This window comes from Leucopleurus acutus (assembly GCF_964270905.1).
Source record: "Leucopleurus acutus genome assembly, chromosome: 5".
Lineage (NCBI taxonomy): Eukaryota > Metazoa > Chordata > Mammalia > Artiodactyla > Delphinidae > Leucopleurus > Leucopleurus acutus.
In genome coordinates this window covers 81,049,346-81,057,430 of record NC_139147.1, presented here as the reverse complement: position 1 = coordinate 81,057,430, position 8,085 = coordinate 81,049,346, and positions in this window count along the sequence as shown.

Sequence of the window (8,085 nt, the reverse complement as noted above, 5' to 3'; positions counted from 1 at the left end):
AATTGCTTGATTCCAGTGGCCTCAGTATAACCATATGACCCGTGGATGCAAGGTCACAGCTCTTCTGAACATCTCCGTGTCCAAGGGCCTCAGATGGCACACCAAGGGGCTCATTAGAAGATGATGGTTTCACCTCTCATCTTCCTTCTGGTCTGAAGAGAGCCATTCACTCATTTTGAAGATAGCAAAAGTTGATGACAGGGATTGCCTGGTGGCGCAGTGATTAAGAATCCGCCTGCCAATGCAGGGGACATGAGTTCCAGCCCTGGCCCAGGAAGATCCCACATGCTGCAGAGCAACTAAGCCTGTGCGCCACAACTACTGAGCCTGCACTCTAGAGCCCTCGAGCCACAGCTACTGAGCCCACGTGCCACAACTAGTGAAGCCCGCTCGCCTAGAGCCTGTGCTCCACAACAAGAGAAGCCACTGCAATGAGAAGCCTGCTCACAGCAACTAGAGAAAGCCCGCGCACAGCAACAAAGACCCAACTCAGCCAAAAATAAATTAATTAATTTAAAAAAAAAGTTGATGACAAACCAGCAGGAGAGACGAATGTGATTCTCTGCATTGACTAGCATTCCCCTGGAAAATATTTAACCAGAAATAATGTAATCATTTACCTTTTATTTACCTCCAAAACCTGAGGTAGAGATAGTTTCAACACCAACTGAAGTCAACAGGTGAAAGTCTCTTCTGCAGAATTGATTTTTAGGTATTTTCCACTGACTGAAATTAGGTGGGTAAATGAATTTTTTTATTCTTTTCATTGGTAACCAAACAATACATTTTTCTATTTCTTTTGCTTTTCTTCAAATACAGCATACAGCCATGTTTCCTATTGTTAAGAATAATGATCTGCTCACTTTTAGGCAGTGCCTGGGAGCCAAACTCCTCAGCTTTTTTGGGGGCCCTATATTCTTTTGGTTTGAGGTTAATAGAGATAAAGTGATGGGGCTAAAGCCAGGCTCCACTACTGTGTGATAAGGGCAAGTTCTAGAACCTCTCTGAGCCTCCGTTACTCTATAAAGGAGGGAAGATGAGAAGAGTACAACTCTCATGGAGTTATGAGGATTACGCACAATGCCTTTTACAGAATAAGGAATCAATATCATTTGCTCTGATGATGATGTTTTTCAGAGAGTCCAAATTTCCCCATCTTTTCTTTAACCCTAAGATTCTCTCTTTTGTGAGATAGAATGTTTGACTGGGTGTCAAGGCCACACTAAGCAGTATATAATAGGAAGTCTTCTTCCAAACAAGAAAATGGAAGGTTCCCCATAGTTTCTTATATGATAATGAAAGCCTAGAGCAAGTGTCACTGTGTTCTCGAGGCTGATTTGACACAGAGGATCAACAGCTAAATGATTAAAAAAAATTCTTTTTTCCTTTAAAGAGTGGAAAGATTTGATGAAATACAAACTTTGTTTTCTATTCTGGGTTTCGATTATGCCTCTTTCCCAGGGCCAGGACTAGGATCCAGCACGGGATGGGTCTAAGGCACATAATTTAATGAGGTGCGACCCTGAAAACAAGCATTTCTTTTCAGGGTTTGGATCTTCCGAGCCAGGACATGGTTATTAGGGCAGGATTGGGGGAAAGCTTGCCGAGCCCTTTCTCCACCCGAAGAAGGAAGTAATCCCTTGTGCTCACTGTGGTTTAATCATTTTTGCCAGGCTACGCTCAGGCTAACGTCTCCCAACTTTGGTGCATCTGCACTGAGTAAAACAGGCTCTTCCAAATGACCTCCACGCAACTGGGGCTCTGTAACCTTCACCTGATGGGTCCTTCACCTGAGAAGGGTAATTTGCATTCCATTGACCGAGGTTCTCACATTGGAGGTACAAATCCCAGCCTGTCCCCACAGGACACACGCCATGATCATCTCATGTAACTTATAGTTCTTGGCTGATCAGATGTCGCTGGACCGGGTGCGTCAAGTTACTCCATTAGCGCAGATTGTGTTTTCTCATCACTCTGCATCCAGGCACCTAACATCACAGATGGTAGGTGTTCAATAAATACCCACAGGAATGAAGAAACACCAGGCTTATCAGAAGTCATTACTCAGCTTCTTAGGGTCTAGGCCCTTTAAGTACCAGAAAGGGCAGAGCCAGGAATCTGGCGCAACGATCTAAACACCAACCACTGCCACTTCCTCCCTGCGAAAACCAATGGTTCCTCTGGCTTTTGCTGATGTGCACTGGTTCATGTCCTGTTTTTCGAGAGGCTGGGTTTCTAGCTCCCACCTGAGCTCTCGCTGCCCGACTTGTTATTTCTCCCTCTTCTAGCTCTATCCTTCCCCTCCTGTCCGCTGGCAGGGCCCCGACAGAACCAACTCCCAGCAACTCTGACCCTGCACTTGCCACGATCCTTCTTGTCCTGGCTCCTGACTGGCAGCTCTCAACGCCGAGTTCTGCTTTCGAGTAATTTGAACGCATCACCGCCCTAGTGGAGAGCCCTACTCACAGCCGCAGGGGAGCTGGTGCCCTCCTCAGCTGCCATCTTGGAACTCCGCCATCAGCCGCTTGGGGCTCCACACAGCAAGCACTGCCCAGCGCCCTGCTGCCATCTTCTGGAGGTTGTTGGTCCTCTTCTGCTCCTTAGATCTTTGGGACTGCTCTTCCCAACAGCTCTAACAAGCCCCTGATATCCTCAATACGCTCTCAGACATTGTTTTAATGCAGTGACCTGGGCCTCAAAGAAAAACGCACAGATAAGTCATTAAAGTAATGAGACAAATGACCAGAAAACGGAGTAAACGCTTATCTCCTGTTGGTATGCTGGAGCCAGGTGGATGAAAGTGACCCAAGATCACTCATGGGAATATACATGCGGTGTATGAAAATCTTTCAAAGTTTGAAAATGGTGTCGTCAGGCACGATGAAGTACCTATGGCCTCCCCTGGGCATCCTTTGCCACAGTTTTCTTGGAAAACATACCAAAAGATCACCTAGTTTCTTCTTCATTGTCAGTAAGTAAATGGCAACCTTTCTTTTTCCAACTGAAAAAACTTTAAATAAGAGACCATTTTATTCAGCTTGACACCAAAGCTATTTTAGTTTATAAGAATTAGACATGTGGAATAGTTGAGCTAAAACCAAAGATATTCATAAAATACATTAAAAAAGAGTTCTGATAATTTTTCCGTATCTAAGTTCCCACAAAAGTCAACGTGGAAGCAGTGGCAGAGGAAAAGAGAAAACAATTGACCTGGCATGACACACCAGTTAAATGGTAGGGGTAGAAATTGGCATAGCCTTTCTGAAAGGCAATTTGGCCAGAGAAATTAAGAGTTTTTAAAGTGTCCACATCATATGAATCAATGATTTCACTGAGACTCTATCCTGAAAAAAATAACGAGAAAGCCAAAGATTCCTGAATTTAAAAGTTTATTACAACTCTGTATATGAGAGTGCTCAACTGAGAACAAACTAAATGCCCAACAATAAGAGAATAGCAAAATAAATGATAATATGCACAACGGAATCCTAGGTAGTCATTATAAGCATGTTTTTAAGTCTATTTAATAACATGGGAAAATGTTCAAGTTATAATGTTAAGTGAAAAAAGAATACAAAGTTGTACATGAGTATGATTATATTATACTGAATTATATTAAAGTAAGTCTTTGTGTAGAAAAAAGATGGAACTGCACCAAAACATGAACACTGTTTAACTCTGGGGGATGAGATTGTGGATGAGTTTTGTTTCCCTGTTTATACGTGGTAGGATGACAGGTGAGATCTTAATTGCTCTTTACTACATGCTTTGTTTTTCTAGCATCAGCAAAACAGGACAATATCTAGTGCTTTAAAAATTGTGGACCACGAAAGATCCAAAAACAATGATACCGAAAGAAATGCTCCGAGTATAAGACAGAAATGATCAGAAAGGATGATCAGACAGAACTTTTTTATCCTCCCCCCCACCCTCACGTTGGGATGGCAATACAACCAGCCCCATAACATGTGGGACTCCTACAGCAGAGGAGCCCGGAACCTCACTGCAAGGGTAGAAGGAGAGGAGGGGGCACATGGGTAGCACAGAGAGAGGTCACGTGGCAGGGAGAAGCCCCCCTGAGTAGCAGGGTGGCCCTAGAGCAGTGGAGGGGCTATGAGAGCAGTATCTAAACAGATGAGCTTGAAGGCGGCCTCAGAAAGCCTCCACAGCCTGGGAGGGCACAACAGCGAAATCTTCCCAAGCTTAAAGACGGGATAGCTCGGGCTTCCCTGGTGGCGCAGTGGTTGAGAGTCCGCCTGCCGATGCAGGGGACGCGGGTTCGTGCCCCGGTCCGGGAGAATCCCACGTGCCGCGGAGCAGCTGGGCCCGTGGGCCATGGCCGCTGAGCCTGCGCGCCCGGAGCCTGTGCTCTGCAACGGGAGAGGCCACAACAGTGAGAGGCCTGCGTACCGCAAAAAAAAAAAAAAAAAAAAAAAAAAAGAGATGGGGGTAGCTCTTAGCTGAGAAAGGGCCTGTGGTCTAGAAAGTGTCCCACAGCTTCGATAAGGTGACCCGTGATCACAGGATGCAGGGGGACTGTCTTGCTATGGATCGGATGGAGGAAAGCAGGACATTAGCTAGAGGGTAGATTTGCCTGAGGACCATATGAGACAGGTTACCTGGCAGAAGATGCCAAGGCAAAGGTGGACACCCCTCTCTGACCTTGACCAAAGCAGTACTTGCAGAAGTCTCCCCCTCCACACTTTCTCCTAACCCCAGCGGGGAGAAGAAGCGCAAGGGCAAACCTAAATTGGACCAGGTTTCAACCCAAGCACATGGGGGAAGTCAGGTTACCCGGAAGTGACTAGATTACATTTTCACAAAAGAGAGCTCAGAGTCAGAAATCCAATTGTGTTATGGAAAATAAAGTTATAGTGTAGACACCTGAGCTTATGACATATGAAATATGTACTCACTGCATATATTTTTTGTGATTTTCAAATTTTCAGTAATGACCATATTTTGTATCTTAAAAGGTTATTTAAAAGAAAAGGAGAGCATCCACAAAAATTTGCTCATGAGCTCATAAGTCAAGGTCCTGAAGGAAGTGGGGCACAAGGCCGATGGAAAGGCCCCCAGTTCTGAGGCTCATCCTGCTGGATAACCAGAGAGCCGGAGGTCCTGACCACACCTCCTGAGCCTCCGGCATTAAGGGTCTGTGTGTGAGCAGCTGGGAGCAAACGGGAAAACAGTGCTTATACTATCTCCTCTGCCCATCACAGGCCTCCGCGCTTACCTCCCTCCCCACAGGAAGTCAATATTATTAAGCTTCCCTGTAGAAAGCTCCCCCACCCCCCCGCCACTTTTAAACCAAGTTTTGTTCTCTGAAGCAATAGCAAACTACAGAACAAATCCACCCCCGCACAATGATGACCTCTAAATATTTGGAGAGCATGTTGGTCTCCATGTTAAGGGCTTCTCTGCTCCAGGCTGAACCAAGCTAGGTCCTCGGATGATATTTTCCAAGCCTCTCGCCATCCTGGCCACCCCTCCTTGGAGGTCACACCTGGGATTGTCAAGGCCACAACTGAAAGGCAGTGCCTAAGCCAATACTGTGACCTTGTGCTCTGGCTACCAAGACTCACTCTAATTCTGCTAAGGCTCTGAAGGGCCTTAAGGAGGCATTTATGTTCTGAGTGCCCCCCGCCAGAGTCTCAGCCTGCAGTGCAGGACTCAAACCCAGAGCTTTGCCAAGTGACTGTCTGTCAGACCCGGGCTCCCCTCTGCTGCACCCGTCTACTGGCTGGGGGCACAGGCCACAGGCACACGGGGTCACTGGGGACACATGGCCACTGGTGCCAGCCACACTCAGCCACCCAAGAGACCCAGGTCAGGGTGCATCTGTGCAAGGTGTTGGCAGTGAGGTCTGGAGAGAAGGGGACAGGGAGGGGAGAAGCTCTGCTAGCCATATAGCTCTCCCGGCCCTGCCACATGAAGGCAGGAAGGTCTCTCTCCCTATTCCCCACTCCAGGCAAAAGTCTCTCCCTTCCTTTCTTCTTTTCTCCAAGGACCTTACCCAAGACTTGGCATCTCCCATAGCTCTCCCTCCTCACTGGTAAATCATTGGTACCTTTGCTGTGTCTGTGGGCCTTGTTCTCCCTCCAGGAGGAGATAATTGTCCCTGGCATACAAAGATTTTATTAAACGTAAAAGCTTTTGCACAGCAAAAGAAACCATAAACAAGAAGAAAAGACAACCTTCAGAATGGGAGAAAATATTTGCAAATGCAGCAACTGACAAAGGATTAATCTCCAAAATATACAAACAGCTCATGGAGGTCAATATCAAAAAAGCAAACAACCCAATCAAAAAACGGGCAGAAGACCTAAATAGACATTTCTCCAAAGAAGACATACAGATGGCCAACAAACACATGAAAGGATGCTCCACATCACTAATTATTAGAAAAATACAAATCAAAACTACAATGAGGTATCACCTCACATGGGTCAGAATGGCCATCATCAAAAAATCTACAAACAACAAATGCTGGAGAGGGTATGGAGAAAAGGGAACCCTCTTGCACTGTTGGTGGGAATGTAAATTGATACAGCCACTATGGAGAACACTATGAAGGTTCCTTAAAAAACTAAAAATAGAATTACCATATGACCCAGCAATCCCACTACTGGGCATATACCCTGAGAAAACCATAAATCAAAAAGACACATGCACCCCAATGTTCATTGCAGCACTATTTACAATAGCCAGGTCATGGAAGCAACCTAAATGCCCATCGACAGACGAATGGATAAAGAAGATGTGGTACATATACACAATGGAATATTACTCAGCCATAAAAAGGAACGAAATTGGGTCATTTGTTGAGACATGGATGGATCTAGAGACTGTCATACAGAGTGAAGTAAGACAGAAAGAGAAACACAAATATCGTATATTAACGCATATATGTGGAACCTAGAAAAATGGTACAGATGAAACGGTTTGCAGGGCAGAAATTGAGACACAGATGTAGAGAACAAACGTATGGACACCACGGTGGGAAAGCGGCAGGGGTGGTGGTGGTGGTGTGACGAACTGGGCTATGGGGATCGACATGTATACACTGATGTGTATAAAATTGATGACTAATAAGAACCTGCTGTATAAAAAATATATAAAATAAAATTCAAAAATTAAAAAAAAAATCTACAAACAACAAATGTTGGAGAGGGTGTGGAGAAAAGGGAACCCTCTGCACTGTTGGTGGGAATGTAAGTTGATACAGCCACTATGGAGAACAGTATGGAGATTCCTTAAAAAACTAAAAATAGAACTACCATGTGACCCAGCAATCCCACTACTGGGCATATACCCTGAGAAAACCATAATTCAAAAAGACACATGCACCCCAATGTTCACTGCAGCTCTATTTACAGTAGCCAGGACATGGAAGCAACCTAAATGCCCATCAACAGATGAATGGATAAAGACGACGTGGCACATATATACAATGGAATATTACTCAGCCATAAAAAGGAACAAAATTGGGTCCTTTGTAGAGACGTGGATGGACCTAGAGACTGTCATACAGAGTGAAGTAAGTCAGGAAGAGAAAAACAAATATCATATATTAACGCATATATGTGGAATCTGAAAAATTTGGTATAGACGATCTTATTTACAAAGCAGAAATAGAGACACAGACGTAGAGAACAAACATATGGATACCAAGGGGGAAAGGGGGTGGTGGTGGGATGAATTGGGAGATTGGGATTGACATATATACACTATTGATACTATGTATAAAATAGATAACTAATGAGAACCTACTGTATAGCATAGGGAACTCTACTCAGTGCTCTGTGGTGACCTAAATGGGAAGGAAATCCTAAAAAGAGGAGATGTATGTATATGTATAGCTGATTCACTTTGCTGTACAGTATAAACTGACACAACATTGTAAAGCAACTATGCTCCAATTAAAAAAGAAAAATTGCTGAACATCCTTACTTCTCCCCACATGGACCCCGCAGCGTGCTCAGCTTACAGTAGAGGGCACTCCCTCTGCTGCCAAATCCACAGCACTCCAGGGCCAGCTGTGCCAGCCCCTCCTCTCCTTGGTGCTCACCTCATCCTCTCAGC